Below are 25,365 nucleotides of genomic sequence, written 5' to 3'. Positions count from 1 at the left end.
TTTCAGATTTCGGGCTTCCTGTGGAAGACCCTGCTTTGCCCACTTCCGGGCCTCCGGTAGAAGATTCTTTCTTTCCCGCCGTTGGGCTTCCTGAAGAAGGCCCTCTCTCTGCCTTCAGACTCTCTGTAGGAGGCTGTTTCTCAATGACTTTCGGGCCTCTTGTAGAAGCCCCTTTTTCCAATTTCGGGCTTCCTGTAGAAGCCTGTTCTCCAACGATTTTCGCGCTTCCTGTAGAAGCCTTGGTCTTTGCTTTTGGGCTTCCTGTAGAAGCCTGTTTCTCACTGATCTTCGGGCTTCCTGTAGAAGCCTTTGTCTTTGTTTTCGGGCTTCCTGTAGAAGCCTGTTTTTCAATGATTTTTGGGCTTCCTGTAGAAGCCTGAGTTTGTGTTTTTGGGCTTCCTGTAGAAGCCTGTTTTTGCTTTCCTGTAGACACAGGTGTCTCCACTTCCGCTTGCTTGCCTGCTTGAGTTTTGCTTTTTGCTTTGGGTGCAGGTGCTGTTGAGGTACTTGGGCTGACGTGGGCCACCTCTGCTTTGTCCATTCTGCTCTTCATCCTCTTTTCCCTTGCTGACAGGATAGGTGTGCCACCTTTTCCTTGGTCCTTCTTTTCCTCATGCTTCTTCCTTTGTTCTTCGGCCACTGCTTCGTGTTCCTCACTGCTAGAGGAACCCGTTTCTTCGATCAACATTTTAATATCCCCATCTTTGGTCAAATTGCGGAAGGATTCCCATGAGAGGGGGACCTTATATGAGTGCAATGCATCTTCCACAAGCAGCTTTATTAACCCATGGTGGGCTATCTGATCAGGTATGCCCTCTCTTAGCTTTGTAGCACACTCCATTAGGGAATGCAGGAGATAATAAGGGATGCTCAGTTTTTGCTCTACAGGAAGGTCAATTCGGTGCCTCAACTCAGTGAGTAGCCGAAAGTGATATGCATACACGATGCTGAACCGGCCTTCACAAGTAATATATTTCATGATTTGCAAAGTAACTTCATTCCAAGGTGGTGATAGACTCGTTCTTCTCACCCCGTTTTTATCCTCCGAGAATTCTTCCTCAGGTGGAAAGAATTCCTTCTTTGCCTGCTGACTCAGCTTTCTCTCCTCTTTATCCCACGGTAGACCCATAGGAAGTTCTGTGATCCGACTGATATGTTCTGGGGTGAGTTTGAGGCTTAGACCTCTGAATTTTACTATGGCCAGTGTCTGGGATTTAGGCTTCAAAGCCTGCAAGAATTCCTCGGCTACTTCATCATCGTAGCCCTGCAGCTTATCACAAAAAGGCATCCATTGTGCTCTGGTGAAGAGCTCTACCACTGCCGGGTTTCTCCTTAAGTTAGTTGAATCAGTGGGCTCTCGTCTTATAAACCCACCCGGCATGATGAACACGGTCGTTTTAACTAAAGGTGGCAGATGCAAAAGAGATTTGGTCTATGAAGACAGAGCATGCACATACAAAATTTCAACACGGACTACTTATACCAACATCCTGTAGAACGGTAGCAACGGTACAGCAAACAACAATTCCACCAATATCTTTATAACCCGATCGTGGACGATGGTCTTGCCACTTCTAATAACCAGTTACATTAAGAGTTCAGGGTTACCTCCTTAATTGGCCACCTTTTTCGCAAGGCACCCGCTTTCGTGTAGATGACTACGTTCCTGTAGACTGCGTTCCTGTAGAACTGCGCTCCTGTAGAACTGCGTTCCTGTAGAACTGCGTTCCTGTAGAAGCCGCGCGCAATTCTCGGGGAGGACTGTAGTTGGCCACGCTCGCGGTGTGCTTGACCAGCGTTCTGGTAGCCAACAACTCGGCGTATCAAAGTGCAGAGGAGATTAGAATAGCTATCCGAGTTGAAGTGTTGGATGATAAATGCATGCGCATGATTTAGCCGATTGGATTTTGAATCGGCGCAATCCGTGGCGCGAGGGATGAGCTGTCCCCGCCGGACCGTTGGGCGACGTCATCCATCCTCCGCCTGCGTATTCACTTGCTGCTGCATTCATTCCCACAGATTTGCTGCCGCCTTTCCTGCTAAACTCATGCTTCTGACGAGAGTGTTCCCACGTGCATGCCGTTCATTCTCTTTGTCGTGGCCGCCACCCAAACATCCAATTACACTTTAACTAGCCGAAGTGGCCAGTCGACTGGCCATACGGCCGCTCAACCATTCAATTTTAGGCTTTGCAAACAATTTCAAAGTTAGATTCATGCGATTTGATGGAAGGAAGGGTGGAGACACTTACCTGCGCCGCTGCACACGATTTTTCCAGTTCTCAGACGATGGTGAGCGGATCTACCTGCTGCGTGCGACTTACACCGACCCGGAAGCTCGTGGTTACAGGCTGCCAACGCTGGAGTGGGTGGTTTTGCTTGCATGCGCCCGCGTTTCATTTCGGATGGCGGTGCTATGAATGGTATCTACTTGAGCAAGTTGAACTGTTACAGGATCCCCACAAGGGGTCTCGTAACAGTCCTTTCTCCTTGGGTGCATGCTGCACGATGGCGGTTCTGGCTTCTCAATCACAATCCCGGAGCTCTTGATGCATGTGGTATGAGATTCCATCATTTGTTAACTTTGGAAATGGATTTCCCGCGAGAACTCATCGATTTTCTTTGTTTGTGCAGGGACTTGGTCGCATGTCGACACGGGTGGTGGGGCATGGTGACAGCAACGTGCAAGGATGCCAACAGAGGCTTGCATGCATCCAAACCAATCCATGGTCGTGAAATCTCTTTTTAAGATGAATTCTGGTCGTCCAAAACTCCTACAGGAAGTTTCCTGTAGACACAGAGCTTCCTGTAGAAAGTTCGGCCTTCCTGTAGAAAGTCTGCACTTTCCTGTAGAAAATCCGCGCCTTCCTGTAGAAAGACTGCGCCCTCCTGTAGAAAGACAGCAGCTTCCTATAGAAGATTCAAACCATGATAAAATTGCACATACCTTGAAAAACATGGGTGCTCTTGGAGGAGGTACTGATGAGGTTCCTTGACAGCATGATAAGGACCCTTGACTGTGAGTTGAAGGGCTTCCGCTTCTCCATAGAGCATCTGCAACCTGCAATTTTTACCATATTTTGCTTATTGTGTTTTCTTTTTTTCTCTTTTTTCTTCTTTTTTTTTTTTTTTTTTTTTTTTGAAAGATAACAGGGGCGCCTCAAGGAGGTTTTCACCCGTGCCATCTGCCCTGAGCGCCTCAGAGAGGTTTTCACTCAAGGATCTTTTTCAACTTTTTCTCTTTTTTTTTTTTTTTTTTTTTTTTTAAACAAAAGCAATAGGAGCGCCTCAATGAGGTTTTCACCCCTACTACCTGCCTTGGGCGCCTCAGAGAGGTTTTCACCCAAGGATCTTTATTTTTTCTTTTTTCTTTTTTTTTTCTTTTTTTTTTCTTTTTTTTTTTCAGATATTCTTTCAGGGTGTGCCAGAGGCAGAGGCAGAACCCTTCTCTATGACCAATACAGATTTCTCCATAGTTTTGATAAAATCTTGTCTTGAGAGAGGTCTCCTGTAGATCTTCAATCGATGCCCATTGACAAGCATGGGAATGGCTTCCTCATCAATGGTTCGAATGAGGACAGATCCATTGTCATGGCATTTCTCCACTGTATATGGTCCTAGCCATCTGGTTCTCAACTTCCCCTTGAAATCTTTGTATCTGGAGTCATACAACAAAGCCCAATCTCCCGGCTGAAATTGCTTGTCATGGAGATGTTGGTCATGCCACACCTTCCTCTGAAGTTGAACCACTTCTGAGTGAAGGAGGGCCTGCATGCGGTGCTCATCCAGGCCATTCAGCTGCAGCAGCCTTTCTTGTTGTGCATGGCTGAGATCTAGGTCCAGCTGAGCTGCCATCCTCAAGGTGTTGTATTCAAACTCAATGGACAGCAAAGCTTTCTTCCCATAGACCAGCTCATATGGTGTGAAACCGGTGGTGGTCTTCCAAGTGGTGTTGTAGGCCCATGTGGCTTCTACCAGGCGATCTGCCCAGTCCTTTCTGCTGCTGCTCACCACTTTAGTCAAGATCCCTTCTAATGCTCTATTGGTGACTTCCACCTGCCCATTTGCTTGAGGGTGATAAGGGGTGGAAGTCCTGTGCTTGATATTGTGATGAGCTAGGAGATCTTCAACCAGGTTGGAGGTGAACTGGCTCCCTTGATCGGTGACCAGCTCTCTTGGATAGCCAAACTTATAGAAGATGTTCTCTCTTAGGAACTCGGCCACCTTTTCTTCTGTTGCTGCTTTGATTGCTTTGGTCTCTGCCCACTTTGTCAAATAGTCAGTACACACAATGATGTAAGTCCTTTGCCTCGAAGAGGGGTTGATTGGGCCCACAAAGTCCATGCCCCACTTCTCAAATGGCTCAAGGGTCACTTGAGGTTGGAGAGGCATCTCATCCCTTTGGGTCGGTTTCCCCATTCTTTGGCATTGGTCACACTGACTGACATATCTTCTGACATCTTGATGAAGTGTGGGCCAATAGTAGCCTGCCTGCAGGATCTTGAAGGCAGTTCTCTTTGCTGCAAAATGCCCTCCACAAGGCCCATCATGACAAGTGAGGAGGATATCAAAGACTTCCTCCTCCCTTACACAACGCCTTAAGATCTGATCGGGGCCAAGCTTGAACAGATTGCCCCCGATCCAAGTGAATGAGGCACTTTTTCTGATGATTCTGCTCTTCTCTCTAGAAGATAGGTGTGGAGGGAACTGTGCTGAAACAAGATAGTTTGCTATATCAGCAAACCATGGAGAGAGTACTGAAATAGCAAACAAATGTTCATCAGGCATCTGATCGTCCACTGTTCCATCCTCATCTGCAGACAAATCCAATCTAGATAAAAAGTCAGCAACAACATTTTCTCTACCTGGTTTATCAACAATGGTTAGATCAAACTGCTGCAATAAAAGTAACCATCTAATAATACGAGCATTCACATCTGGTTTATTCATCAAATATCTAATAGCAGCATGGTCAGTATGTACAAAGGTCTGGTAACCAGTAATATAATGTCGGAACTTGTTCAATGCATGGACCACAGCGAAGAATTCCTTCTCGGTTACAGTGTAATTCAGCTCAGCTTTGGACAAGTTTTTGCTAACAAAGTAAACGGCATATGGAAGTTTCTGCTCAACTTGTCCTAAAGCTGCACCTATGGCTTTGTTCGAGGCATCAGTGTGGATGTGGAAAGGTAGGGCCTAGTTTGGACCTCTAAGGATTGGGGCTGACACCAACTTGTCCTTCAATTCATTTAAAGCCCTCTGACAATCGTCAGTCCATTTAAACTCCACATCTTTTGCCAACAGACCAAACAATGGCGAGGCTAGCTTGCTGAAATCTTTAATGAATCTCCGGTAGTATCCTGCTAATCCCAAGAAACTCCGGACATCCCTTACCTTTTGAGGAGGTGGAACCCTCTTGATGAGAGCAATTTTGTTAGGATCCACCTGCAATCCTTGGGAAGAAATGGTATGGCCTAGCACGGTCCCCTCAGTAATTAGGAATTCACATTTTTCAGGACTAAGGGACAAGTTCATCTCGGTGCATTTGGTTAGGACTTTCCCCAGGTTGGACAATGCTTCCTGGAAGTTGGCCCCATAAGGAGTAAAGTCATCCATGTATATTTCCACTGCATCATGGACCAGCTCCGAGAAGATGCTCAAGACAGCTCTCTGAAAGGTAGCAGGAGCATTGCATAGCCCAAAGGGAAGGACTCGATAGGCAAAGGTACCCCAAGGACAAGTGAAGGTGGTCTTATCTTGGTCTTCCGGGCTGATTTGGATTTGATTGTACCCGCTAAACCCATCCAGGAAAGAGAAGAACTTCTTTCCTGCCAGTCCATCCAACACTTGATCTATGAAAGGTAGAGGGAAATGGTCCTTCTTGGTAGCTTTGTTCAGTTCTCGGTAGTCCACACAAATTCTCCATTTCCCATTTTTCTTGGGAACCAACACTAGAGGGGACACCCATTCACTATCTGAGATGGGGTAGATGAATCCGGCATCCAACAGTTTCTACAATTCTTCCTTGACAATGTCTTTAACGGCTGCATTCATTCTCCTCTGAGGTTGCCTAACTGGTTTACAATCCTCTTTGATGTATATATGATGGGTACAGACCGAAGGATGGACTCCTTTCATTTCCTTATAGCTCCAAGCAAAAGCATCTAGGTGGTTGGCCAACAGACTACACAGCTCCTTTTCCTGGGAAGGAGATAGGGAGGAGCTGATCTTCAATGCTTTCTCAGGGCCGAACTCCACATTCTTGACTCTGGGAGTAACAGGGTTGGTTGTACAGAGATCCACTAAGGTGCTAGCTTGGGAATCCTCCACCAATTCCTCCAAGGGTAGTGCACTGGAAGGTGGATTCTGGATCAAGGTCTCGATCAAGTCATCCTCGGTTGGGGGGTCTTTTCTAGTGGTATCTAAGGTGCATAGAGGTGCTGAGTACACCTCGTCTTCTTCTCCTTCTTCCAACCAGAGTGGTAAATCATGCTCTAAAGAAGGTTGGGCAGGAGGGTATAGGACTAGCTGCTTGGACATGGGACCATTTTTGATGGTCATGTTTCCTACCCGACAACTTATGTAAGCATCTGCAGTAGCTAACCAAGGCCTTCCCAAAATGAGAGGATATCCAGTAAGCTTGGCCTTTGGTTGCAGAACCAGGAAGTCTGCAGGGTATTCCCAAGAATCAATGGAGACCATGACATCCTCCACAATCCCTTCGGGAGTCATGGTGGAGCGATCTACTAATTGCAGTACTGTCGAGGTCTTCCTCAAGGAACTCTGAAGATTGAGTTTAAGCATGGTATCCCTGGTCATCACATTGATGGCCGCCCCCAGATCAATCAAGGTGTGGGGGATAATGGTGCCATTGATGTGAACATCTACTACAGGACTTCCAGGATCTAGGTACTTTGGGCAGATGACTTGTCCTAGCATAAGGTCAGACAGTTGTCCTATGACATTGATAGTTGAGGCATCTTTCTTCCGTCTGCCTGGGTGTTTGAAACACTTCTCCTTAACCAACTTGTTATATATTGGCACATCCTTGATGGCTTGGAGAAGTGGGATTTTTACACACAACTGCTTGAGCTCACCCAAAAGCTCATCCTCTTCTGGGTTAGGTTGTGTGGTGGCTGTTAGTCTCTCAGGAAAGGGTGGAATAGCCTTTGGTTCACTTTCCTGTTTATCTTCCTCATCCTCTGGGGGAGGAGGTTGGCGATCTGGTAGAGTCTTTCCAGATCGAAGGTTGATCTCCTGGATCTCCACAGCATAGGTAGGGCATGAGGTTTCCCCAATGTATACCTGCTGGGCCTGTCTATTGTTGGGGTTCGGGTTCGGTTGAGCAGGAATTTGAGGTTGCCTTGGAGGAGCAGGAGGTAATGGTTGAGGTTGAACTGGTGGTGGAGGCAAAATGGCAGGAGGAGTGTTGTATTGGGGCCTCCACCCCGACTGAGGTGCATTCCATTGAGGTTGTGGCTGGGTATGTGAGTGATATGGATGAGAAGTAGGTTGAGTGGGGTACTGAGGTGGATAAGACCATGGAGGAGGCATGGACCATGAAGGATGAGAAGGGGGACCCCAGGAAGGCATAGGAGTTGACTGGTTGGGGTTGTAATAAGCTTGAGATGCCCCTTGCATCCCCTGCTGATAAGGTCTAGATCCTTGTGGCCTCCTTTGGTTGAGGTAATAGAGAGGCTCTGTGGGAGCTTCGGTCCCTTGGTACATGGCTTTAAACCCAGGTAAGATTGGACACTGATTTGTGGGATGGTCCTCCTCACAAACGAAACACACTTCAACCCAATGCAATGGACATTCGTTCTTAGGGTGCCTCCTTGTGCACCTAGGACAGAAGACAGCCAAGGCTCTCTCAGCCTCTTCTTTCTTTTGTTGAATCCTGAATGTATCAAGCTGCATGGCAATGGTTTGTCTCACCTCACTCTTAAGATCTTCTAATTGGTTTGCAAGCTCATGTCTGGAGAAAGGGACACTAGTTGAGAGGTGGTTTCCTCTACCTCGTTTCCGAGCTGCCCTGGAGTGGTTTCTAAACACAGTCTTGATGTCCTCATAAGGCAGTTGGTAAATATCCCCCCCAGCTAACATGTGAAGGGTATCTAAGAGGTCTTCAGGGACTCCCCGGAGAAGGACCAACTTGAGGGATTCAGGGTCAAGTGTGCACCTGGCCCGCTTATAGCTTAGTTGGAACCTCTCCTCATAATCCTCTAAGGACTCATCATTTCCCATGGACATCCGAAAGATTTCCCCCTTTGTTTCCTTGGACCTACAGTAATCCCGGTACTTGGTGTTGAAAGCTTGCTGCATCTGAGCCCAAGTAGTGATACTATTCCCAGGTAAACCCATGAACCAGCGTAGTGCTGCATCCTTGAGAGTGGAAGGGAAAAGTTTCAACTTTTGCTCATCTTCAGTATAGTCATAGGTTCTACAAAGGACAGCAAACTCAAACAGGAAGGTATCTGGATCTTCAGTGGTCAACCCATGGAAGTGAGGTAAGGCAGAGGGGCTAATGTTTTTCATTTTCAACTCTCCATTGGTCTCTCGGATGGGGAAGGCACCTTCTATTCTCTCATCTTCTCTTCTATTATCAGCCATAGCTTCAAATGGAGTAGTCTCTAACTCTTCTTCTACTATAGGATCTTTGGATATCTCAGGATGTTCACCTATAGGTTCTTCTAGGTCACTGTCACCAAAGAGGAGAGAAGGGTGACTCAGTGATGTGGTGGGGGTGTTTGGTAGGAATTTGCCTGATCTATCTCGGTTCCTACGAGGCATGAAATGGAAAAGACTTTCTTTTTTCTCTTTGATTGCTTTTTCTTTTCTTTTCTTTTGGTACCTGCAAAACTGAGACAGATTGATCTACAACTATCTATGAAAGATGCAAAATTAACTGAAAGCAGGAAAGGACTAATCTACTTTGCTCAAATGAAATTGCAGGAATGGAAATGCTAGTCTACCCTTGCAGAAAGGAAATGCTAATCTATGAAAGCAGGAAAAGTCTATGCTACTTTTGCGGAATGGAAATGAAGTGAACTACTTAGCAGAAGGTAAGAGTAAGAAAGTAGAAGAAAAGCAACAATTGCTAATACTCTGACGCTTCCCCGGCAACGGCGCCAAAAAGATGGTGAGCTCCAGTATTGTAGCAATAATGCTACAACTCCTGGGGCTTCCTGTCTCTTAATTTTATCAACCCGGTAGTTCGTACAAACTTGGAAGCGACGGTGCTGTATGCACAAGTACTAGCTCTTGTCGCAGCTGTCACTTGGTCAGCTGGCACAAGTCCGCTAGGGCTCAATCCAACTTCTATAGGCTCTCAGAAGAAGCTTGTTAAATGATGGACGAAAGCTAGCTCAAAGAAGACTAATCTACTTGGCAAAAATGAACTGAAAGCAAATCAAAACATGGAAACCCTAGGAAACCCTAATTTGATAGTCTAACCTCTATGATGCAAAGAATGTGAAGGAAACTTCTACCAATGATGCCATTACTTGTAATAAGTGAAAATGCATGAATCTAATCTACTTGCATCTTAAAAGACATGTTTTTGTATTTTTTCTTTAAGTGGATGGAGTGATTGTGATTTTGTGCTTATTAGGGTTTGGTTGTGCAGATGTGATGCGGAAGGAAGGAAAGCTTGGGAAAGGTTGGGGAGGCTAGGAGAGGTCCCCAGAGATCCTTAGTATCAGTCCACAGAGGTTCCTCACGTTCAGAGGCTCAGCAACCGAGTGAGTGGCCTCCTACAGGATGTCTGCAGGGGATTCTACAGGAAACGCAGGGGTTTCTACAGGAAGTCTACAAATTGCTACAGGATGACCTACCGTGGGTGTTTGAAGTGATGGTGGAGTGATGGAATGGTAGGGGGAGATGTGCAAGGTAGGAATAAAGCTGGTGATGGCTCAGGAGTGGAGAAGTAGGATGGAGAACGAGTGTATGAAGTGGGTTGATGGATGGAAGGTTATAACAACGAAATGTCTAAAGAATGAAGTTACGTGAGGAGTGGAGGAGTTTGGGAGATAACAGAGCGGAGCAGAGGTCAAGGATGTGGTTGTATGCGTGATCAAGACGAAGAAGAAGGTAATAGAACGATGAAGAGCAGTGTAAATAAAACAAATGGCTTATGACTGTCACCAAGATGAAAATTCATTAACCTATGCTACCTGTGCTATGAACTCAATGAACATCAATATAAAGCGTGTAGAGGAATGTGCATGAAGCGGTGATGAAGGTGTATGGTGCAAGAGTGAAGTGCATGGAAAGATCTATCATAAACGAGACTATGTTGCAGCATGTATAAAGTGAAGAACTGCGTATTTTTGTGGTTGGTATAGGCTGCACTCCAATCTCCAAACAGAGATGGCAGTGGAGACTTCCTCAACCTTTTTTCCTTGGAGCTCCAAGAGATTATATCTATCCTCCTATCAAACTTAAGCAACTGAAAGAAAATCACCATAAACTAGTCCTATCTATGCTCATGAAAACGACTAAATTACCGAACTGTGAATTCGAATTGCATGTGAAAATAAACAAACTCAAAGTGCTGGAACGAAATGCAAACACATTACAACACTGAGGAGATCTATTGCTCTCAGGTTGGGCCCTAACCTGAGAGCTATAGCTCCTTGAGAAAACTCAGAACTAGATCAAAATCTGCCTTCTTTATTCATAATCTGATGTCATGCCAAATTGGCTTACAAAAAGGAACAAAGACTGAGCTCTAGCTCGTACTTCCCAATTACAAGAGTAATGCCAAGGTTCAAAAAGCTCCTCTGCAAGGCTACGGCCTCAGTATTTATTCCAAAACGATCATCCAACAGATGTCCTTGATTTTAGGAGCTCGGCTGTCCAACTAAAGTTTAACTGCTGATCCTGTAGGACAGTCATAACTACTGTTCCTGTAGAACAGTTATAACTGTTGTTCCTGTAGAACAGCTGGCTGCTTCTAAGCTCGGTGGGGAGATGGATTGGAGCTCGGAGTTCTTGGTGGGAATCACGAGGAAGGTCCCCAAGACCGTGGACATCCTCTCCTAAAAACCAGCAGTGCCACCTCATAGTCTCCTTGTCTCCTTTTTCGTTGTCTTTTTCCCCCTTTTAATGCCAAAAACCTGAAAGCATCATGCATTAGTCACGTAGATAAAATGTCTACCCCTCTTCCTACAAACAACATGAATAAACTAAGAAATGCATGCATAAGCAGTAAAAAGTGAATGGTTTGAGCAAAGCAAGTAGGCCAAATGAGCCCAAATTATACCAAAAATTGGGGCTCATCAGTTTCTGGATCCTCTGACCTTAGACCATGAAATTTTTGAAGAAACGATGGAGGGATGTTCTTCATGTGCACATTAACATCAATATCTTGAATGGGAAATCCGAGGGGATCTTCCTCATTTTCATCATCTTCATCCATTTCTTCTTCATTATTTTCCATATTCTTCTTCTACCTAGAAAAGTGAATGGGGATGTGGCTCTTACTGCACCACATGATCAAATGGGGGGTGGGTTGGTGTTGGATATTTTTTTGTTTTTATGATTGAATGAAAATACTAATGCAATGCACTTTTCTATTTTTGAAATGAAATATGTCTAATGAAAATATTTTTTTGCTTTTGCAAAAAGTAAAAAGTAATGAATCAACTAGGGAAGAAAAAATGCATACTTTGACACCTCCCTGGCAACGATGCCAAAAAGTGATCAGCCTTAGTATTGCAACAAGAATGTTGCAACTCCCAAGGCTACCAACTTTAACTATCAACCTGGCGTTCATACAAACTTAAGAGGTATCGACACTATATGTGCAGCACACAATGTGTCCTTCCTTTGTTTTCATGATGTAATGGAGTGCATGTACTGAAGTCAAATTCTAAACTAATTGCAGAAAATGAAATGTTCGAAATGGAACCTTAACCTATTTCAAGAAAGAAAGTACTAGGAAAGAGACTGAAATCAAATGATAAAACACACCATTTTCTAACTAACTGCTAAGAGGTTTTGCTTCAAAATAATGCTAAGTTAACATGGATGCAATCCTATTGTCCTAAGCATGCAAATTCAAAACATCAAACATCACTACTATGCATGTAAAGGACTGAAATAAATCTGTTTTTTCTTTTTATTCTTTTTATGGAAAAACAAGTGTGAAAGCTAATCCCTTTTGGTGATGTGGTAGGTGGCTTGGAGATTATGGTGGATGGTTGGAAGGCTTGGGAGACCCTTAGGTGACCTTGTGTGGCTTCCCAGAGGTTTTCACTCAATTCGGCCTCAAAACAGACCACTACGGGAAAACCTACATGATGTACTAAAAACCTACAGGATTCCCTCAAAACCTATAGGATATAGCCAAGAGCAAAAGGATGGAAGTTGAAGGTGATCGAAAGACTAGGGAAGGTAGCTGGTGGATGGAATGAGTCAATAGAGTGCCTAGGACCACTTCAGAACTCAAAACCAAAGTTGGGAGATGGATGGATTTGCTCAAAAAGCTTGGAGAAGTTTCCTTATGAAATGATGAAATTGGTGAGGGTTTAATGACCAAGAAAATCAAATCCAAATTGGATGGGAATTTTTTTTAATTAAATATGATGTCTTAGGTCCCTATTCCAAGTTGAATCACTCAAAAAGACCTCAGTTAACCCATGAAAAAAAAAATAAAAAAATTCATTACTAGTCGAAAATCTAGAAATTCGAGAACTAGTGAGCTAGTAAATCTAAAAAATTCCTAACCAAATCAAGTGCAAATACAATGGGGTGATTTATGTTATGAACTAGAATTTTTTTGTGATCTAATGCAAGTGTAACCAACTCGATTGAATCTTGTTAGCATGCTCTAAAAAATAGCAGAAATTTATTGTTCTTTGCTAAAAAGCAGGTCCAACAGTGTAGATTTGGGAATAAGAAGACTAATCCATGCAGCTCAATGATTAATATGAACTTAAAAATCTTTTCCAAGGATGAAATAATTCTTTTGATCCTACAAAATAACTTACATCAACCATTTAACTCAATCCTACAACAAGAAATCATTAATACTAAATGTAGAAATAGAAAGAAATAAAAACAAGAGATGCATGTGAATAAGCGGTGAAAAGAAGGAAAGAAAATGATACAAAAGGACTCTAAGGTTCTTGGGATGGCCAAGCCCAAGGAAACTCAAATACCTATGAAGGAGAACAAGATTTAGTAGCTGAAAATGACACAACTCTTCATTATTCCATCAATACGATTACATCCCTGCAAGAAAATACAATGGAGCTACAGAAATACGAGTTCTCTCCACAATAACACTAATGAAAATCTATCAATAGAGGAAAATTCGACTTGGTACTTATACAAAATGATTAGAAATCATTTCCCATGAATGGAGGAAGCTTTCCCCACCAAACTACCTTGATTAGTGGATCTGGTCCCTTGATTAGCGGAACACATTCGTAGATTTTCTCAATCATTGGAGTTCCACAATATGTGCCATAATTCCATAATATCTTGTTGATTTATTATTTATTATTGATCCTCTTACATCAAGGAACAAGTCCCTAAATTATCTCCTCCTCCAAATCTTCATAATCTGCCCAATATTCTCATAATATTCCACAAAAATAAATAATATTAGGCACAAATATCCAATTATTCATAAACCTTCCTAATGAATATATTAAAGTTAAAAATAAATTATCTAATGAAAAAAGAGAGGTTTAATGTGCTGAAGGATGGTCATAGGCCTTAATTTATGTTTTAATTTAGAGGCATGGGCCTTAATTTATGTCTAATTTAGAGGCCCATCAAATGGTGCGAGTCACTTCTCCAGGAATCTAGCCTCAGAAGCATGGGCCATTTTCACCCCGTTGCATACATTATTACATTCTAACAACGTGTGCATTGGATCTTCTACTAATGACTAGGTCGAATATGATGCAATGATATGTTTGTTATTCGATGTCCTTGCTCCTCGCATCCTTCATCTTCATGTTCATTTAGATTCCTTGTTGCTTGTCATGCAATTGAATGGTGTGTATCAGGTGCATAATCAAGTCCTATTTAGAAAATATCTACGAGTTAAGTTGTTGGTACGTGAATTTGAAACCATTACTTTCAGTCATGTTCCTAGAGCCAAAAATAGCTATATATAGCAGGCCCTATTCTGTCGACATCAACACATCTATTCTAGAAGAACAACCTAAAGGGCGGTGTATCTTGGTTCCAGCTTCCACTCTTGTTCGATGCCTCAGATCAAGAAAAGGAATCATCATTTCCCTTTGACTTGGTTGTTTCAAACTCATGATTCATACACTCGATGGTCCAATGATGCAGCATATTGTACAAGTTATTCCCGGGTGTGTGTGAGATGTTTCAGACCTCATGAGGGGGTGGCCCTTCAGGTAGCCCCCCACATGCCCAAATGACTTCATATTATGCTACAGCCTCAGATGTAGTTCCATAGATTTGATGGGTTCACTTCCTACTACTTGCAGCATTCATAGCATGCATGTCTCCTTCAAATGATCCATTCAGTTTTGTAGAGCCCTTTCTTGTTTAGCAGGGCTTCTTTGGTTGTTCTACCCTCCCTCCCACCCATTTTTTGAGGGAAGGGCCATTATATCTCATGTACTCAGATGTTATTGTATTCATTCCTAGCTCATGTTTTTCTAGGCGCATTATGTACATGGGACACATTGTATTATTTTATGGCTTATTTATGTCAATATGTCATGTACCATTCAACATGTACTTTATTGCTTAGTTTCATCTTTCTAGGCGCATTATTATTTTTGTACTGAGTTATCTAGGCGGGTATAGGTATGGCTCCCCCACCTCATTGAGATCAGGTACCACAGCATAAAAGGAGACTTAAATCAGTTGGTCTTGCCTCCTCTATCACTATCCTCTTTCAATTCAACTCCATTGGTCTCTCTCTCTCTCTCTCTCTCTCTCTCTCTCTCTCTCTCTCTCTGTCTTTGAATCCCCTTCAGTGTCTAGTGATTGTGTCCTTACAACATACTTCGGTCCTAACACTCGTACATTGGGGGGAAATCTGTTATCACCAAAAATTGATCATCTAGCCATGATTTACTAGATGGATCAAAATACACCATGTAAGGCCAATTTTACCATAGTAAAATTGCTTTCACTATAAGAAATTACTTAATAAACCACATTTGTTAAGTCATTTCTAATTAAACCCATGAAGAATAATTAAATAAATCACTATTTATTTAATTATCTTATAGGAATAATTAATTAAACCATTGTTTAACTAATATTCCTTGTCATATTTGACCCAGTTATGAGAAATAAATAGATAAATCATTAATTATCTTATTTTTCTCTAGGAATAATTAATTAATCACTAATTAGTTATTATTCCTTGTCAAGTTTGACTAAATCCCCTAGGAATACTTAAATAAATCATTATTTGTTTATTATTCCTTAACCATATTTCTTGAGATAATAAATAAATCATTTATTTATTTATTATTTCTAAAAAAAAGTATTTAACCAATTTAAATACTTTTTCCCTCCAACGAAACATAATAAAATATTCCAAATGGTTAATTCTAGAATTTGGTTAATAATATTTTATTATTTCCCATTATTCGAGAATAACCTAATATTTTGTTATAAATGGAAGGGTTTTACATTCATTCTCCACTTTTTATCATTTTCATTATTGCACTCACTATTGTAGCTCTCGTTATTATCATTGTCGCACACCATATTCTTTTTCATTTGACTTCTCATTGAGATCAAACATTTTGTTTGTTGGGTTTTACACATTATAGAGGAGAGAGACTCTACAAAAGTTGAAGACATTGAGGATAGCCAAGAACCCATCCCATAAAGGGGGGACTGGTAATGTTACTTGTTCCCTTCATAGGTGTCTTTTAATAAAAATATATTCTTTATATATTGGGTTCCATTGGACTATTGGAGTTACTTACGCTTATTTTTTTATTCCATTCAGATGTTTAACTATTTCTATAGCATAGATCAGGACTTTGGCAGGTTTTGTTTCTACCATTTTTAGTGCATATCTACATTGTTTAACAATTGTTTTTACTATTGAGGTTGTTTGTCATCCACAGTCTAAATTGATTTCTTTTCCTACACTCACAATAAGAAAAAACCCCAACATCATTAATAAACAATCGTTGGCAAAATCATGCATAATAATCTTCAATTTATTAAAAATAAAGGAGAACAAGTATTACTTATCCACAAGAGCGTAAATAATTATGAAATGGAATTATATTATAAATTATGATAAATAACATGATAAAGAATGATACAAATGGATGAAATATATGTCAATAAGTGATAATAATAATGACAAATTAGTGGCCCAACAATGAGTCAAAGAATGTGCTCAAGCATGGTTGTATGGTATGGCAATGTGTTTTCCGCTAAAATAATATACCTCTACCTCCAAGTCAAATATCGCTTTATTTCGTTTAACAGGAAGTGCCTTGATTTGGTGGGAAAATCTAGAAAAATAGTTGCATCTCACATCGAAAAATGTTTTGTGGAAATTGTTCGAGGAAATATTTCACACAAAGTACTTTCCACCCTACTTTTTAGAGCAATTGGTGGGGGACTTTCATGCGTTAGTCCAAGGTAACAAAACATTGGAGGAATATAATATGAAGTTTATGGAACTCATAAAATATGTCCCCTATATTGATATTGATGAACGACAAGCTAACCATTTTGTGTATGGATTAAACCCTCGAATCAGGGTCATTTTCAGAATGTGGAGGCCATCATCAATAGCAGATGTAACTGAATATGCCTATTACGTATAAGAGCACCTATCTATCAAAAGGGAAATCAGGCCATCAAAACCCCCATAGCCAAAATTTATGTGGAAAACGCCTCATAACTTCTTCAAGGGGAGTATTTTGAGGCAACCTCCTTATGGTAATAGGTTTAATCAAAGGGGAATAGGAGCAATGGCCCCAATGGAAGCTAATGTTGTATATGTGGTTTCATTAGGGTCTAACATGAGACAATGGAAATCTAGAGGAGCTTTTAGCAAAGGAAGAAGCACAAAACGAACTCTTTTTCAAGGAACTCACGAAATGGCACAGGGGGATAACCATAGGTTAATTGTTTGGGAAGTGGAGGACCTCATTTTTAGTGTGGTTTCCCAGAGGCTTCGTCAAGTGTGGTGCATAGGGAATGAAAAGAGACATCAATAAATACTAAAGGTAGTCATAGAATCCATGCAGGAGTCAACAACAACTAACTAAAACAATAATACATTATAGTGGAGCCATCGAGTACTATTAAAAACATAAAACTCAAAATCTTATTTGATTATGGTGCTACTTATAGTCTCATTTATTTATATGAATTAAATAAATTTGGGTTGGTAGCACACAAGAAAAATGATTTTAGACAAGTAGAAATGACTCCAAGGGAATTACAGTATATAGAGTCAAGTGTTGAGGAATGTGTGGTTGATCTATGGGTCTATTCGAGTATGTTAAAAGTATATTTCACTGCCTTAGGAACCTATGACCTTAGCATAGGGATGGATTGGTTAGAAGCTCACTAAGATTGGGTGGATTGTTATGTAAAGAGAATTCTCTACATAAATGATGAAGGAGAGTTGATCCAAATCCAGGGTATTAAAAGGAAGGTATATTTACACTTCATCTCAACAATGAAAATGAAGTGTTTCCTAAGAAAAGGTTTTCAAGTATATGCAGTAAAGGAAGTAAGCAAGGAAAAGGGGCCATCCCTATATCAATACCCTAAGTTTCCCAAATTTCTGGATGTTTTTCCCAAGGAACTATCAGGAATGTATCTTGAAAGGGAGCTTGATTTCACAATAGAATTAAAACCTGGTACAAAACCAATCTCCAAGACACCCTATAATATGACGGCTGCAAAGCTTCAAGAATTGTGAATACAACTGAAGGAGCTATTAGAATTAGGACTCATCCAACCTAGTATCTCGCCTTGGGGTGCACCTATAATTTTTTTCAAGAACAAGGATGGTTCCTTTAACTCTGTATAATTGATCTATTGTCTTGATATTCCTAATACAACATTATGAACACACTTTGAGAATTACAAGTTTGTAGTGGTGCCATTTGGGTTGACTAATGCACCCACAATATTCATGAATCTTATGAATAGTGTTCTCTGTAAGTCTCTCGACCACTTTGTACAAGTCTTCCTAAATTAATTCTCATCTACTCCAAAAACGAGGAGCATGAAGAACACTTATGGATAGTATTATCTTGCCTCAGGAGCACCAGTTATATAGGAAGTTATCTAAGTGTTCCTTCTTTGAGAAGATTCATTAGCTACGTAATGTTATATATGGTGAAGAGATCTCAATAGGTCATAAGAAGTGAACAAAAATCATGGATTGGATGATACTGAAGATGCAGATGAAGTGCATAGTTTTATGGGTTTAGTAGGATATTATTGAAGGTTTGTAGAAGAGTTCTCAAAAATTTCAAATCCTATCACAAACATCCAACACAAAGGAGTTAGGTATGAGTGAACTGAAGAATGTGATAGCACATTCACTAAGGTTAAAATATTATTGACCAGTGCAGCGATATTGCAAGTACCTAACATTGACAAAGACTTTACTATATGTACCAATGCATTCAAGCAAGGATTAGGTGTAGTATTAATGCAAGGCAAAGGATTAATAGCATATGCCTCAAGGAAGTTAAAGCCCCATGAGGAACTGATCCGAATTGGATCCTAGAACACTCTCTAAGTTTTCATGAACTCTATAAAATTCATGCCAAAGTTTCAAAGTATTATAAAGATTGAGCTTATCAGAGATATCCTCGTAACAGTTGCAATTTGTGATCAGCACGGAGCAACGAGGACCCTCGATCAAGTGCGTAGACCATCGGCCCATGGTAATGCACACTGTCACAAATTAGCAAAACGGGAGGTCATTTCAAGAAACGGGGGTAGTTTCTAATATCCGCTTAGTGACAAGTCGCTAATCACATATCGTAGGGAAAACCCCTCAATGAAGCACCCGAACCCAAAAAATCATGAAATGCAACAGATATCGTGCTGATTCCGTCAGAAGGGGGGCCCACAAAAACTGACAGAATATCGGCAGGGTTTCGAGTGGTAAATGGTTTCAACCAAGTCCTGCCCGATGCCACATAATGGGTGCCACACGTCTGGCAGAAGAGAGAGAAAATTGCTCACATCAGACAGGTAAACATCATGTTACTTACCCACCCAATATGGATAGAGACCATAGGATCTGGGGGCTCCGAATCGATGGTGGAAATGTGTTCTGATGGATGACCAAACCTGATGAGGTAAACAGACAGTTGTATAGGATTTGAAGTTCGACGTGGATGATGCATTGGTAGAAGGATGTGTTTCGCGGGCATTCTTGGAGCTAATGGAATAAAAGGTCGTTTTGAAAACATCCGAGAGAACTAACACTTGGTTCATTAAGAAACAAGTGGCCACCTCCTTGTGAGGCATTATATAGTGATGATGATGCAGAATAGAGGAATTCAAATGGAAAGAGGCAGGGGAACCAGAAAGCCGAGAAGAAGAAACTAATAGTCAGAAAGCAGATTGGCTTTAAAGCCACGAACTGACAGAGAGAGGGACAAGTAAGTTAGAAGCGGAAAGCTGAGAGAAGAGAACAGAGAGAAGAAGCTGAGCTGACCTGCAGGAGCAAAGGAAGCATCGAGTCAGAGATAGAGACAGAGAGAGTCAGAGAGTCTGTGTACTCCATAAAAGGCTTCAGAGGTTCAAGTGAACTCCTCTATAAATTCCTATCATGTATTTAGTCTCAGATTGGACTCATACCATTGTGACCCATAGGAGGTTGAAAATCAATAAAGAGAGTCTATGTACTTTAGAGACTTGGGGAATCTAAGTACAATCTTGTTGATTTCTATCTGTTGAGTGAGACTCAAATTGAGCTCACTATTGTAAAAACTCTTCTTTGAAAACATAATAGAGAGGCCACCACTGAAGGCTGGACCAGGAGACGTAGCCCAGGAGTATTGGGTGAACTCCTTATTAAAATTGTTGTGTTTATATGTTTTTCCTATTGTGTTTTCTCTAACTGCTTCAGTGTCTGTGTATTTCGCAATCTTATCGATATGTTGCATAAAGTAACATAGGCACATCCATGCACATGAGTTTGTAATACCTTATTGTTTGTCTTCAATCAATTCTGGATCAAGTGGTATCAGGGCCTCTAGGTTGTTAAGGTTAGACAAGCTTGTGCTAGATTTTGTTGTTGAATGCTAACTAGGACAAAGCTCAAATTAGGAGAAGGAGAATTGGTTGAAGCTAACCCAGAAATTGGAAGAGTCTACCCTAAGATGAAAATGGCAGAAGAAAGTCCCTTGGAATCAGACTCCCAGTTCATGGATAGTTTCATGACCATGAGAGCCATGGTGGAGGACATGTATAGAGAATTTAAAAAAGGTAGAGATGAAGATTCATCAAACTCCAAACAAGATAAAGCAGTAGAAGCATCTCTCCTCCATGACCATTCTAGAGGAAAAGGGAAAGAAGAAAAGTTACCCACACCTCCTAATAGCCCTGAAAGTAAAAAGAAAACATCTTTGATTAAATTAGATGTTAAATTTGATTTTCCGATATATGATGGAGAGTTGAATGCAAAGAAGTTGGATGATTAGATTAGACAGATTGATTTGTATTGCAGAGTGCAAAGCATTGATTCAGACAAAAGTAAGATTCAACTAGCCAGCCTATGCCTTGGAGGCACTGTCTTGGTATGGTGGGAATTCAGGACACAAGCTGACATGAAGAATCATGTAAAATTCTTTCTGTCTAGAGTGAATTTGTTTATGCAATTAAAAATCAATTCTATCCACTAGCTTATATGCAGAAAGCCATGATGAGCTGCCAAACTCTTCGCCAACTAAAAGGGAAAAGTGTACAAGGTTACACTCAAGAATTTAGAAAAAGAGCTTTGATTCTAGGAATTTATTTAGACTCACCTGAAACTTTGTTGAAGTATATAGGTGGTATACACAGCGATTTAAAGCACACCATTCTCATGTTTAATCCCACTAGCATAGATGCGGTATCTATTCAGGCTACACATCTAGAGGCTAGAGGCAATAATGTGAACCTAGAAGTTGGGGGATCATCTAAACCCACTGCAAGAAAAAACAAGGAAAAGAAAAAGAAAAAATGGAAAGAGAGGAAGACAAATGTTGTACAAAAGACCAAGCCTTTATGCACTCACTACAAGAAGGATGGACATGATGATGAACACTGCCGGATTCTGCATCTGGAGCTGAGATCCAAGAAGTTCGATGGCAAAAAGAAGAAGACTGCTACAGCTATTCAAAATGATTTTGGGTTAAACTCAGGAGATGAAACAACAATCACAGCCACAGGTATAAAAGGTAAAAATTCTGAAGCATCTACTAGTAATTCTACACAATCTACTGATAATGAAGAAAATGAGAGGGAAAGACATGAGCTTTTTCATATTCGAGTTATTTCCAAGCATCAAAGATTGATACTTTGTTTGATAGTGGCTCACAAGTAAATTTAATTTCTGAAGCAATGTAAAGAAACTGGGATTACTAACCACACCTCACAAGAAGCCATATCCAATAGGTTGGTTATGTGATAAAGCAAAGCTACAAGTGACTAGACAATGTAAACTTAAGTTTTCTTTTGGGTCAGCATTTGTAGATGAGATTGAGTTAGATATAGTTCCTTTGGATATATGTGGAATTGTTTTAGGAAGTCCTTACTTGTATGATAGGAAAGCTATTTTATATAGCGCTGAAAACAAGTATCAACTCGTTAAAGATGGAATCGAATACATTATAAGAGCTCATAAACTCAAGAATAATTATACTCTCATAAACTCAGGGCAGATGAAAATAATTGTAAATTCATGCAAACAATTTTTACTGATGGTTGTAAAGGAAAGGAAACCTGATAAAACTAGTATATTTGAGGGTTGTAATGCTAAACAACAAGTTGATTTAGAAAAAGTTGTTTCAGAATATGATATACTATTTCAAGAACCTAAAAGTCTGCCACCCCAAAAGGAAATAGTACATGATATTAATTTGCAGCAAGGTGCTCCATTTCCTAACATCGGAATGTACAGGTTGTCCGCTTTAGAGAATGCAGAAATCAAAAAGGAGGTACAAGAGCTACTTGAGAAAGGGTTTATAAGACCTAGCACATCACCATGTGGGTCTCCAATTGTCTTGGTGAGAAAGAAATATCGCTCATGGAGAATGTGCATTGATTACCGAGCACTGAATAAGATCAAAAATTGTTATCCCCTTCCTCGCATAAATGATATATTAGATCAATTGAAAGAAGTTGTTTACTTTTCCAAGTTGGACTTGCATAGTGGCTACCATCAAGTCAGAGTTGCAGAGCAAGATGCATGGAAGACTGCTTTCAAAACAAATCAGGGATTGTATGAGTGGTTAGTTATGCCTTTTGGCTTAACTAATGCTCCTGCTACTTTCATGAGAGTAATGAATGATGTACTCAGGCCTTTTATTGATGATTTTTTCATTGTATATTTGGATGAAATTCTTATATTTAGTAAAACATGGGAAGAACATTTGTTGCATGTCAAGCAGACTCTAGATGTTTTGAAAAGAGAAAATCTCTATGTTAAGCTCTCAAAATGTGAATTTGGCAAAACATCTTTGAATTATTTGGGTCATGTTGTAGGGGGTGGTGAATTGAAGACAGATCCCTCTAAGGTTGCATTCATTGTAAACTAGCCTAAACCCAAATCTGCTACATATGTTAGAAGCTTCTTAGGAGCAGCACACTATTGGAGAAAGTTTATTGCTAACTTCTCCTTGATTACAACTCCCTTACATGCTTTAACCGGATTGAACAAGGTGTTTTAGTGGGGAGGCAAATAGCAGAAAGCCTTCAACACCTTAAAAGAAAAGATTAGTACAGCACTGGTACTAGAACTGCTCGATCTTCAAAGACCATTTGAGATTGAAACAGATGCCAGTGACTATGCCACGGGAGCAGTGTTGATGCAACACGGTAAACCCATATGTTATCATTCTGAGACATTTAATTCTACAGTAGTTAATTATTCCACATATGATAAGGAATTGTATGCATTAGTACGGAGTGTGAAAAAGTGGAAACATTGTTTAATGGGAAAAGAGACAGTTATACATATTGATCATCAACCACTTCAATATTTACACTCCCAAACTAAGTTGCAGCAATCAAGACACTATAGGTGGATGGGTTTTCTACAACAGTTTCATCTTGTCATCAGATATAAAAAAATCATACATGATAAAGTTTCAGATATTTTGTCCAGACCAATCATAAATGCATCTACTATACTTAAGAATAATTCAGTATTGCATGAAAGCTACATTGAACAATATGCTCAAGATATAGATTTTAAAGATGTATATGCAACTTTAAGTCGTGAAAAACAAGTAGAAGAATTGGATTATCATGTTAAGGACCAACTCTTGTATCATTTTGGAAAGTTATGCATTCCACAAACTAAAAGAGTAAAGATAATTCGAGAAGCACATACTTCTCTAATATCAGGTCACTTTGGTGTAAGTAAAACAGTTGCACAGCCGCAAAGATTTTGTTATTGGCCAAAAATGAATGAGACAGTTTCTAGATATGTAAGAGGGTGTACTATGTGTGCTAAAAGCAAGCCCAAAAATAGAAAACTAGGCTTGTACACTCCACTACCAATTCCTTCTCATCCTTGGGAAAGTGTTTCCATGGACTTTGTTGGGGGACTACCTAAATCTAGAAAAGCTCATGACTATTTATATGTTATTGTGGATAGGTTCAGCAAAATGTGTATCTTGATACCTTGTAACAAACAAATTACAGCTGAACAAACAGCAAAGTTATTCTTTCAGCATGTATGTGTTCATTTTGGATTACCCACTTCCATTGTATCTGATCGAGATTCAAGATTTGTTGGGAAGTTTTGGTCGAGTCTGTGGGAATCGATGGACACCAAACTGAAGAAGAGCACAACCTTTCATCCACAAACAGATGGCCAAATGGAAGTGATCAACAAGACAGCGATCCAGTTTCTCAGAGGCTATTGCAGCAAGCATCCCAAGTTTTGGGATGAACATTTATGTTATGTGCAGCATGTTTACAATCGTGCTAAACATTCTTCTACACAAAGATCTCCTTTTCAGACTTTTTCTGGTTTCACACTAAGGTCTCCCTTGGATTTTGTCTTTGGTAAAGACATAGCAGTTTATGGACACAGTGATGTGGACAAGGCAACAAAGTTCATTGAACAAATCCAAGAGATTCACCAGGCAGTATAGGAACGGCTAGAAAAGAGCCAAGCCAAGTACAAGGCAAGGCATGACAAGCATCGGATTGAGCATAGCCTCCAAGTTGGTGATCAAATCTGACTATATATCAACAAAGACAGAATGCAAGGTGAAGGTAAGAAGTTGAAGCCAATAAGGTATGGACCTTTCAAGATACTTGAGAAAATTCGTTAGAATGTTTTTCGCCTTGATTTGTTAGCTTACATGCACATCTATTTAGTAGTTAATGCAGAAAGCTTGAGACTATTTGAACCTTCATTGATTGAATATCTCGAAAAGCAGAGTCAGTTGCCTTCTACTGATGATCTGTTACCTGAATATCTCAATGAATTGTAGGAAGATACAGTTCTAAATAGGAAGGTGAGAACTACGCGCAAAGGGGATGTTGAGTACCTCAAGATTGGACTCAAAGGTTCAAAACCAAGTAGTGTGAAATGAATAGAAATTGGGCAAGCGAGGAATTTGTACCCTCACTTGATTGATGCTTAAAAACCAACTTTTGGTGGTCCAAAATCTTTTTCAATGGGAAGGCCGTGTTCTGAATTAGATCCTAGAACACTCTCTAAGTTTTCATGAACTCTGTAAAATTCATGCCAAAGTTTCAAAGTCTTATAAAGATTGATCTTATCAGAGATATCCTCATAACAGTTGCAATTTGTCATCAGCACGGAGCAACGAGGACCCTTGGTCAAGCGCGCAGACCATTGGCCCATGGTAATGTGTGCAATCACGAATTAGCAAAACGGGACATCATTTCAAGAGACGAAGGCAGTTTAAGTCGTTAATCGCATATCGCAGGGCAAACCCCTAAAAGAAGGAAAAGCCCTGAGTGCCCGAACCCGAAGAATCATGAAATGCAACGGATATCACACTGATACCATCAAAAGCGGGGCCCACAACAACTGGCAGAATATCGGCAGAGTTTCGAGTGGTAAGCGGTTTCAACCGAGTCTCACCCGATGCCACACAATGGGTGCCATGCATCCGGCGAAAGAGAGAGAAAACTGCTCACATCGGATGGGTAAACATTATGT

The sequence above is a fragment of the Pinus tabuliformis genome, chromosome 4_2 (assembly GCF_031772625.1).
Source record: "Pinus tabuliformis cultivar Carrire ecotype Pingquan chromosome 4_2, CPIR1, whole genome shotgun sequence".
NCBI classification, from domain to species: domain Eukaryota; kingdom Viridiplantae; phylum Streptophyta; class Pinopsida; order Pinales; family Pinaceae; genus Pinus; species Pinus tabuliformis.
Note: the sequence above shows the minus strand (reverse complement) of the source record.